This window comes from Urocampus carinirostris, chromosome 19 (assembly GCF_059441175.1).
Source record: "Urocampus carinirostris isolate Australia breed hairy pipefish chromosome 19, RoL_Ucar_1.0, whole genome shotgun sequence".
In the NCBI taxonomy this organism is placed as follows: domain Eukaryota; kingdom Metazoa; phylum Chordata; class Actinopteri; order Syngnathiformes; family Syngnathidae; genus Urocampus; species Urocampus carinirostris.
The window spans coordinates 22,804,408-22,815,672 of record NC_142367.1 but is presented as its reverse complement, the minus strand read 5'-3'; positions in this window follow the sequence as shown (position 1 = coordinate 22,815,672).

The window sequence follows — 11,265 nt, the reverse complement described above, 5'->3', positions numbered from 1 at the left end:
CACGGCAGGCGACGCCAGCACGCGCACCCGTTTTCCCGCAGGGGAAAGAATCAAAGCTTGGGCCTGAATCAACTCTTGGATCCATGAAACCACTGGACAAAGGTGTCAAGCCCGCCTCCTATGGAGCTGGACAAGCAGGAGGTAGACCTGTAGGCAAGTACTCGGATGTTTCGACTCACTTTTGATTTCAATGATTTGTAGATTTTTTTGGTTCAGATTACTGGAGATACGACGGCATTTTCTGTTATGAATACTAAAGAAGAACAACTTTGCCTAGTGTAGTTGAAGTTTCTCAGCTTATGTTAGTGTTTTATTTGCCTAGCTTTTAGTATCTGGTGCATCTATTTGCTCTTATTAGCCGCTCTAGCTAATTTTTGTAGATTCTTAGGTTTTTGAGCAGATGAAGCTGTTAGGGGCGGAACATGTTAGGCAGGAGGAATTGTTGTTGGGGGGAGTGCCAGGGAGTGACGTCATGCTCATCCAAGTTTTTTTTTTTTTTTTTTAAACTTCTATTTGTCTGTGTAGCATGAAATTAGTTAAGTGTTTCAAGTCCATTTCACACGCTAACCCATCGAAAGCATGTTGAAGAAATGCACATATTGCGTGCATCATTAAGAAGCTGACAGAGGTTGCATTGATGACACAAACCAGGCGATGGCGGCAGCGTGTAAAATGGTTCCAAATTGCGTTCAGCTCCTTACCTAAAATGTTTTTATCTTTCTGAATTATTTTTGAAAGTGAGTCTGAGGTTGAAAAGGGGGAAAATACAATTGTCCTTCTCGAGTCTAAGTAGCCATTTTTGAGGCTTATGATAGGGATGGGGTGACAAGCCCCCAAAAATAATAATCAGGACTGGGGCTGCAACAACTAATCGATTAAAAATGATTATAAGTGTTGGCAACTGATTAGATCATTGATTCGTTGTATCATGTGGTCTATGACCCCCTTAAGTATGTTAAATCAATGCAAATATGAGAGCACCCAGTTCTGTTGTATTATAAAACATAACTTCAATATTTGAATAAAAATGTCTTCAAGAAATCTGATTCATGGACTAATCAACAGATTAATGAAAATAATCTTTAGTTGCAGCCCTAATCCAGACGATTGCATTTTTAAATATTTATTTGGAATTAAAACAAACCTAATTAAATAAAAAACTAAAAACATTATAGCAAATCTGGGTGGTTTATATTATTTGAAACAATAATCCATTGACCAATTAGATTGAAAAGGCAAGTTTAATCATTTTTTAATCTCGTTTAACCTTTTTAGAGCACATCAGTTTGATCAGATTCAGTTATTCTGAAGGATGGCTACACAACAGTTTAAAGTGATTTCTTTTCACCGTTTTTCTAAGTTCAAGATACTTGAATCAAGACACACTTAGGGAATTTTCTTTACTAATCTATAAAAGAAGCTTAAATAGAACACACAAAGCTAGATTGTTTGGGATCTTGGCTGACACCATTAGAATCGAAAATTTCTTTGTGCCTAACCAAAATTAAGTTAATAATTAACTCAATCATGTCTTATTGCCCCCGCACCCAGGATCTGCCCATTCAGTACCATTTTTTAAAAATTCCTCCCTTCGAGTTAGCACATTTTAACATTTTTTTTCTTTCAAATGGCGAATTAATATAATTCGATTTATTGTCCACCACAATTCAACAATGCAGCTATATTTTTAAATTAATTTAATGCAGAACAGTCTAGTTGTTTGGCGTAGATTCTATGCTGTAGAAGTAACTTTTTGACGTGAATGACTAAACTGCTAATATGAGGTGCACAGAAGAAACTTATAGCTTTTGGCATAAAAAGGTCATAAGAAACTGACTCTAGATTGACACAATCTATGGCCTCCAGGTTATGGGATTGAAGGCGACCATCCCACACAAAAAAATCGAGTGTCAGGTGATGTATATGGGTTGGGCAGCAACGGTGAGGGATTCGCTGCTCCCGTTTCCAAGGACCTCAGCAATCCTGAGCAAACGCCAGCTTCTGAAAATTTGGAGACTGAGGAGGCAACTGACAAGCAGCTTGGCAAAGGTTGAGCTTATAGGGGAGGGGGGACTTTTTGGACTAACGGAATTTTCATTTAGTGCATGTTTGGATGTTATAATTTACTCCAAATCTTTGACTTCAATAACCGGCCTGGTGTCCTGGAGTTGGAGTTTGTTCACGTCGGTTTGCTGCATGGTGTGCAATTTAACATTTGTGCCGTTCAAAACAATTGCAGACACTTTTTGACGTATTCACTTTTAATCCATCTGAATTTCAGACAATGGGGGTGGAGCTCCAACAGCCAAGGGACAGGGAGCTAAAGCAGACAAACCTGGTAAAATAAATCCACTTTTTCGTATATGCTGTGTGCAGAAATGTTTGATCGTTTAATTAAATGCATGTTGCAGACTGTGGCCCAGGTGGTTTGAATGGGCAATGGATGAAAATACCTCGACCAGGTAAATGGAAACGCATACTGGTTGGTTTTTTTTATTTAATCTTTGAAACATTCTTTTACAGGAGCGGGCATAAACACCAAAGGTGCTTACGTTTTGGTTTGCAGGATAAATGACTCAACAGCAGCTTCTACTTTCATTTATCCTCAACGTTGTTTATTGTTTTTTAGGTTACGGCGCTGGGGCGGGTGCTCCAAATGGATATGGCACCAAACCAGGTAAATTCAATCTCAGTTTTTACTTTTAAACTGAGAGAGCATTTATGTTGGATGTATATGTGTTGGAAGGTTATGGAACTGGCGGGACTTATAATGGATATGGAGCCGGTAAGTGACGGTAAAAAACAACGAATTTGTTCATGCTTGATCTGATTTTGGGGTTTTTGGTGCAGGCCTGGGAAATCCCAATGCGGGCAAACCACAACAGCCAAGTGAGTACCCTATTCTCTCACCCCAAAACATATTCTAAATTTTTTCTTACTATTCTTTTACAGATTACAGACAAGCCAATCTTGGAGGAGGTGGAAACGTGAAGGGAAATGTTCACCCAGGTAAGCATTTTGATTTTTAAACTAAATTTGTCAAAAACGAAGAAAAAATGTATAACTGTCCTTTAGGGTGGGGTGTGTAGTTTGAGGTGTCCTTAAAATGTTTTAGATTACATATATTCTCTATTAAGTATGTCTTAACAGTGCCCAACTTTCAGTACACCGTGCCTATCTGCTTTTATTCTTCATCTTCTAGCAAGGGGGAGGCAGGTGGCAAGTGATTTCACACGCATTCTCGCGGTTTACTCTTATTCTAGGATAAAAAGGACTGTTTGAAATACAGTCCTAATGCCAACACAAACTCCCCCAAAAAAGCTTTATTTGAGCACATCTAAGAGGGTCACGTACTTGCACGCGCAACATAAGAAGCTTGACAGGCATCAATGACTGTTTCAGCTTGGAGAATACCTTAAAGATCCAATTTATCTTCCTGGTAGAAATTCAAAAGCAGGTCAACTAAGGAATGTACTTAAGACTTGTGAATTATTTTGTTTTTTTGTTCTGGCCCAGGCTATTCAAATGGTTACGTTGGTGGGGTCCAGCCTGACTATGCTAGTATGTAATTTTTGTTTCACTGCGATTGGATGACATACAAATAAAGAATATATATTAAATTAAATCTGCAAAAAGGCAAACTCATGTTGAAAACGCTTTACAGATCTTGGTCATGGTGTTCCGTCAAGTGATGTAAAATCAGGTATGAAAACGAAGCCCAATCAGAATTCACATATGTAAAGTTTTCCCCTTAGATTTTTCTCTTATGCTGACTTTGCAGGTGGTGGTGTGCAGGGACCCTACAATGGTGCACCAACTGCAGTGGATGGTAAGATATGCCACTTAATAAACCCTTTTTTTTCCAAACTATTTGTAAAGGAAACAATATTGCTGTAGTATTTTGTATGCTTATACAGAATAACCTCAGTTATTGCAGTTATGAGGGGGCAGAATCCCCTGCGAAACGTAAAAATCCTAAAAGTAACAACGCCCCTTGATAAAAGCTTGCACGGGGGCAAACTCACCTCGAGGTTGATGTCTTTACTGACTGAGAGTATACGACAGTAAAAAAAACAACAACTATAGATCTACAAATAATAACACAGAATTACAGTTGAAGGTGTGGTTTATTGTCATTATACAAAAGTACAATTAGAGGGCTTCTCCTTTCAGTGTAAGGTGATTTTAAAAGCAGTTGACGTTGGGCATCCTTGAATTGAGCCAGGTCTCCCTGCTGACTGAAATACAACCATCCCAGATGTAGAAGTTTCCCACGAGTTGTAGCTCCAGGTAATCCGTTTCACGGTTAATGGAGCTAGCGCTGGTGAGATACAGGCTCGACACGGGTGGTTATTGCGTAGCCGTAGCAGTAAGTCCGACTTGTAGTACCGCTCTTACTTTCCCGGCGCAGCCTCAGTCCCTTCCCGGACCTGATAACCCACAAAGCATCCGTTTATATTTTTTTGTGCTTTTCTGACTTTTTTCAGTGTCTAATTTCCTTGAATTTCTTTTCAATGTAATGAGCCGCTAAAATACTAGCTGCTGTCGACTGTTTTGGGTGGAACCATTAACTCGTGCACTCCTCCTGAAAGCATACACGAGATTATCTCACACACAACCTGCACCATGATAGCATTAGGTGTGTGCTGTCTGCTGGAGAACACTATACACAATATGTTAATCGATGACAATTGTTAGGGAAAAAACTATATTACAAATTGTTCGAATTAGTTATCTGACTACATTAACCAAACACAAACTTTATTCTCCTAACAATGCATGCTCGTTTCTTAATTTGAGGGAAAATATTAACAAGAGACAGGCTTTTCCACACGGGGGCGGATTTATTTTCTTGAAGTATTTAAGTGAATTCCATCGAATTTAGCCGTATTATCGTCGAATTAGTCTAATTAGTCTTCTTCCAGCCTCCCTTTCATCCTCGATCTGATCTCTCGTCTCTGCTCCCGTCTCTCTTCCGTCTTTTTCTCACGTCGGGGCGTCGGCCACCCCCATGGGCATGCTGACTCCTCCCCTGGGCGTGCCGACTCATCCCCTGGCAGACTCCTCACGTGGCCTCCGCCTAGTCGCCACCTCCTCGCCGAAAGGCGCCGCCATAAAGGACTCACACCAACAAAGCTTATCAGCCTTTTCCCGCGTTAGCAATCACAGGAATTCTGTTATCAAAAGACATCTGATGCATTCCAGACAGCCTAACGTTCTAATGTACCTTGAAGAGAAATAGTCAGTGAATCTCTCTACTGCATCAAACTGAGTACATGTACTTATTTTGTAGTTAATTTTATAATACCCGTTATAGTCAAATGTATAAAATATTTCACAATCAACATAATTCAATTCAAAAGTATCAAAAGCACGATACAGCAAGGGATTATTTCATATACTGGTATCTTTGTTATCCAAATCATTGGGATTGTATCCATTGAAATCTTGACTTTTGCAGGTGGGACTCAACCTGTGCCACAGCCAGTCGGCCTGAGTCCAAATGGAAATCAAGGCCCAGTCTATGGCGGTATGTTTAATCTTAATGGTAAACCTCATTTTACGTGTAATTTATTCTCAACATTGTCTACTTTTGCAGCAGGTATGGAGGGCTTACCTTACGGGGGTCAGCCTGGGCCCAGTCCTGAGAAAGCAAAGTATGGTGAGTTATTTTCTGATTAAAAATCAGTTTTAAATGGCCTTATTCTATTAAGTACTGAAGTCAATTATTTTTCTTTTGATTCAGGCATTGGTGGATTGCAGTTTGGCGGCAACCCTCAGACGGGGAATAATGGTGGAGGTATTTCGGTGTTTAAAACATGTGACGGAACATTTTGTATGCATCTCAAATTGGTAGCATCAGTAAGCTCTTATCTTATGTGAGAGGAAGGAAAGGATTACAGGGCCCAAAAAAGGTATCAGTTTTAAATTCTCTACACCAGTTTATACGGGTGCCTAATCGTTGAGTATGCATGAATTTTCATGTTTACAAGAATTGAAAAAGGCTTGGAATTTGGGTGAAGTGCGCTTAAATGATTGATATTGTTGCCAGGTTTCTTAACAAGTGTCCTTAAAAATAATACAGACATTGCTCTGTAATGGCTTTGCCACTGCATTTCTTCTTAGTGATAACGGAAGCTGGCATTAGTTTGTATGGCATTGTCCTACGAAGAGGATCATTGCAGGGCTGGCTGAAAGGCTTTGTTTCATCTTTGCACAAGAGGATGTCAGCAAGCAGCCAGAGCTTTACTAAATTATCAGCACAATGAGAATTGAACTCTTCATGATCATGTTTCCCATGTTATCATTCAATGATAGATTTTTTGTTCATTTTAAATTACTGAGATAAGTAATTCCTTGATGATAATAGTACTAAAAATGATGGTAATAAAACAGGTAGTACCCTAATTCCTTGATGATGGTAATAATAAATAAAAGATGGCACGTAATTTAACTTTAACCATTTAAGTAAAAATAAAATAATAATTTATTATTGATATAGTAAATTTCTCCTCATTAGACATGATCTAAGATGGCAAGTGATCCTTTAGCACCCCCTTGCGGTGCAGAGCATTGAGGGGCGTCTGAAGGAAGGCTATGGAACTGAAAGTCTGAGGGGGACTGTGTGCAGTGCATCATTATTATATCATGCAGGAAAATATAAATGATGTACTATAAATATTTTTAACCACTATTTAAAACTACATTAAATGTTAATTTTATTTTTAAAAAATAATTAATGTAAAAAAATCTATTAATCTGGATAATCTGCAAAAATACATTTACCATCAAATGAATGTGCTTTTTTTTTTTTTTTTTAAATAGATTGAAATATTTTTATTTTGTGCATAAATACATTGGGGGCGCAAACTCCCACCCCAAAAAAGAACGGCCAGGAGAGGGATGGTTGCCGCCAGGCTGTTCTTGCCCGAAACACACCACAGGAAGTGCTGCCCCTACAACCCTAGCGGTTAAGGGAACCGTGATCATCATTATGATAGTATATCTAGTATAACTGCCTGAAATGAATGAATAAATGAAAGAATGAATGAATTAATTATGTATCTGGCCAACAAAAGAGTGCAAAAAAATGGAGCATGCATTTATGAAAATTAAAAAGCTACGTTTTGAAAAGGTAAATAAAATCACATTAATAGAGTTTAGGTCTGATTTCTGTGCAATTATCTTTCTCTTTTTACCTTTGGGCTCCATGCCACATCAACCACACATGCTGGTTTGCCTTTAAACAGCCACATGCTTGGTATGTGACGCTGCCCCTTTAAAAAGGGTGGCACAGTGGCTCTCACCAGAGAAAAAAAAAGTAAGCACAGGAGTTGGAGAAATGCGCGTACTTACGTGGAGGCGACTTAAGTTAAGTAACGGCTTCAATGTAGCAGAGTAAGAGTACAGTTTCTTCTTCACAAATCTACTCAAGTAAAAGTACAGAAAATTTGTGATTAAAAAGACTACCACAAGTACAAAATTTCTTGAAACTTACTCAAGTAAATGTAACGGGGTAAATGTAACTCATTACTACTCACCTCTGCATTCAAAGCCACATCATACAATTTTGCACACCCTTAATATTTGAGTGTCTTGGGCAAGACACTGAATACCTAATGCCCCCAATAAGCAGGTAGGCGTCTTGCATGGCTGACTCCCTATTGTTGAGTTGTGAGTATGTATGGGTAAGTGTGAAGCACATTGTAAAGCGCTTTGGGAGGTCTTCATTGACTTGAGCGGCGCTATAGAAATGCAGACCATTTAGCATCTTTATTATCCTCAAAATGTTTGTAGGCTGACTCCCTATTGGTGTGTGAGTGTGTGTGTGAATGGGTAAGTGTGAAACACATTGTAAAGCACTTTGGGAGGTCTTCATTGACTTGAAAAGCACTATAAGCGGCAGTAGCTCAGGAGGTAGAGCGCTCGTCTTGGGATCAAGGGATCCCAGTTCGAATGCCGGCTCGTCCGTGTTACATGTCGAAGTGTCCTTGGGTAAGACACTGAACCCCTAATACCCCCAATAAGCAGGTTAGCGTCTTACATGGCTGCAATACAAGGTCGCTATTGGTAAATGTGGAGCACATTGTAAAGCGCTTTGGGAAGTCATTGACTTGAAAAGCGCTACATAAATGCAGATCATTTCATTTCATTTCATTTGCTATAGAAATGCAGACTATTTACCATTTACCATCTTGATTATCCTCAAAACGTTTGGAGGCTGACTTCCTATTGGTGTGTGAGTGTGTGTGTGAATGGGTAAGTGTGAAGCACATTGTAAAGCACTTTGGGAGATCTTCATTGACTTGAAAAGCGCTATGTAAAATGCAGACCATTTACCATTTAAATGTGTAATTACATAATAATCCAGGTGAATGACTGTCTACCTTTTAATACAGGTTATGGCAACTATAAACCAACTTCCAATGTGAAATCTGGTAGGCGCCCTGATTAATTCAAAAAGAGAATCTAATGCGGACAAATGTTTTAAGTGAACATTTAATTTGAAATCACCTTTTGTAATGATTGTAGGTGCAGCCAATTTGGGAGGTGGAAACGGACAGTATGGTAAGTGTCCAGGTCAATTGGCTACAACGCGTTTGCCTGAAATCTTCATGTTTTTTTTCTTCCAGGGTACGGCGGCGTCCCCAATAACGGCCAGAATTTAGGTCTTGGGAGTAACGGACACGTGGTCGGAAAATACGGTCAGTCCAGTTTTTACCACGTTTCCCTTAAGAGAATCGTCCTCACAGCTGTCCTCGGTGCAGGTTATGGACGAAGGCCTGAAGAAGTGCAACCTGTGGGATATGCCCCCTCTGCTCATGTTGCCTCACAATATGGTGAGAAAATGTTCGATCTATTTTGTCCGTTTCCTGCTTACTGACTGAGGAGATCATTTCTCCCTCATGCCATGAGGCTCTTTAACTCCACCCGGGGGAGTAAAAGCCCACATTAAGCCCCACCCTACATTTGCATATTACCCTATTTTTATGACAGTGTGTATTTTATGTAGCACTATTTAAATACGCTATATCAACACGTTATATTGGGTATTTTTGTATTTTATATCTTTTATTTTTCAACACAAGGATACTGCTGGAAGTGTGATTTCCCCTACGGGGATGAATAAAGTATCTTATTTCTTGTCTATTTACTTCTCACAGGTCCATATCAGCCAGGTCCAAATACAAATTATGGTGAGATACATGCAAGGGAATTTTAGATTATTATTTTGTAATCTTGTTTTTCGTGCTATTGTAAAAGGTGGTGGTGGTGATGGTGGTTCCTATGTTCCACAAAGCCATGGAGGTGAAGCGAAGCCAGCGAAACACGGTTTGTGTGTTATAATCCTCGAGTGCATGTCACTGCTTCAGGTGCGTTGTCATTTATTGTGAACCTTTCGGTAGATAACATGGGACATCATCAGGGCCAGCCTCAGGATGGCCGATCAGGTAAGACTGAAATCAAAGCCGGCATAAGCGATTTTAGCGGCTGCTTGGAGCTCTTGCACCTACTAGGGGGAGCCCAGGAGCGTTTCACTTCTTGGGGGCCAACATTGTCACTTTTTGTGTCCACTCAAACATACTTCTAAGGAAAAACAACAAAAGTACTACACAACAACTACAAAACTACATATCAAATATAGAGCTTCAAAACAAGGGCTGCATATATTATTTTGCTTCCATTCTGAAAATAAAAAATAGTATAGAATGGCTACAAAAACACTACAGTAATACTATATTACAAAATACTTCTACTGAATTATTGACTCAAACTATTACAAAAAGAAATATGACAAAAATACTACACAATAACTACAAAACTAAATATCAAATACAGTGATTAAAAACGGGGACCTCATTTTTTTGCTTTCAATCTGAAAATAAAAAAATAGTATAGAATTACTTCAAAAATATTACTACAGTAATACTATTACAAAATACTACTACCGAATTATTTACTCCAAAAATACTACAAAAAGACATCTTCATATACAAAAATATGAAAAAAATATGACAAGAAATCTACTACAGGAATTCTCCAAAAACACCACAAAAATACTGCTTTGGAAATACATCAAATATACTTGTACTGAAATACTAAACAAATATAAATACATAATATTATAATATTAAAAACGAATTGAGGATTATTATTACAAAAATATTACAAGAAGTTTACAACAGAAATACTGCTATTTACACCTAGGGCGATACTACAAAAATTATCCTATGAAAATACTACAAAAATAAAACTACAGTAACTCTGTACTACAGATATAAAACATTCTTATATGGGAATACTACGAAATACAACAGAGTAAGAAAATTCTGAAAAGAATACTACAGTAATACTACAAAAATACTATAATCCTAAAACTACTGTAATAATACAAAAACACTACGAAAATACTACAGATGTACATAAAAAAATCTACTTTGGAAATACAACAAAAGTACTACAGAAATACTAAAAAAATACGACTTTGGAAATGCTACATAAAAATGACTTCAGATACAACAAAAATGGTGCAAAAATAAAACTACAGTAACACTGTACTACAGAAATAATTCAGATAAGAAAATTCTGAAAAGAATATTACAGTAATACTACAAAAATACTATAATCTTAAAACTACTGTAATAATAAAAAAACACTGAGAAAATACAGATATACATAAAACAACAAAAGTACTACAGAAGAACTACAGAAGAACTAAAAAAATACGACTTTGGAAATGCTACATGAAAATGACTTCAGATACAACAAATATAGTGCAAAATAAAACTACAGTTTTGCTACAAAAAATGACAGAACTTCAATAAAAATCTGACTTTAGAAATACTTAAAAAAAAAAAACTACAGTAATACTTCAAAACTAAATCACAAATGAAGGGATATAATATACCATTTTGCCGTAATTGTGATCGTTTTAAAGCCAATTTGATGAAACGATTTTTAAAAGAAGTATGTCCCCTGCCCACTGCCCAATGATTGCTGGGATGGGCTCCAGCACCCCCGCGACCCTACTGAGGATAAGCGGTGCAGCAAATGAGAATGAGATGAGATAATATGCAGGGTTGGGTAGGGTTACTTTAACTTGATTACTTTCCATTGCTTTTGGATGACTCCAATACCAAATATGTTAATAAAAGACAAAAGAAACTAAATATGAATAAAGTGATGACTCACAACACGTGGTAAGCTTTCTCTCCTGGCTTTGATCTCTTTGATCTCCGGCAAAACGAACATAAAATGCGACAG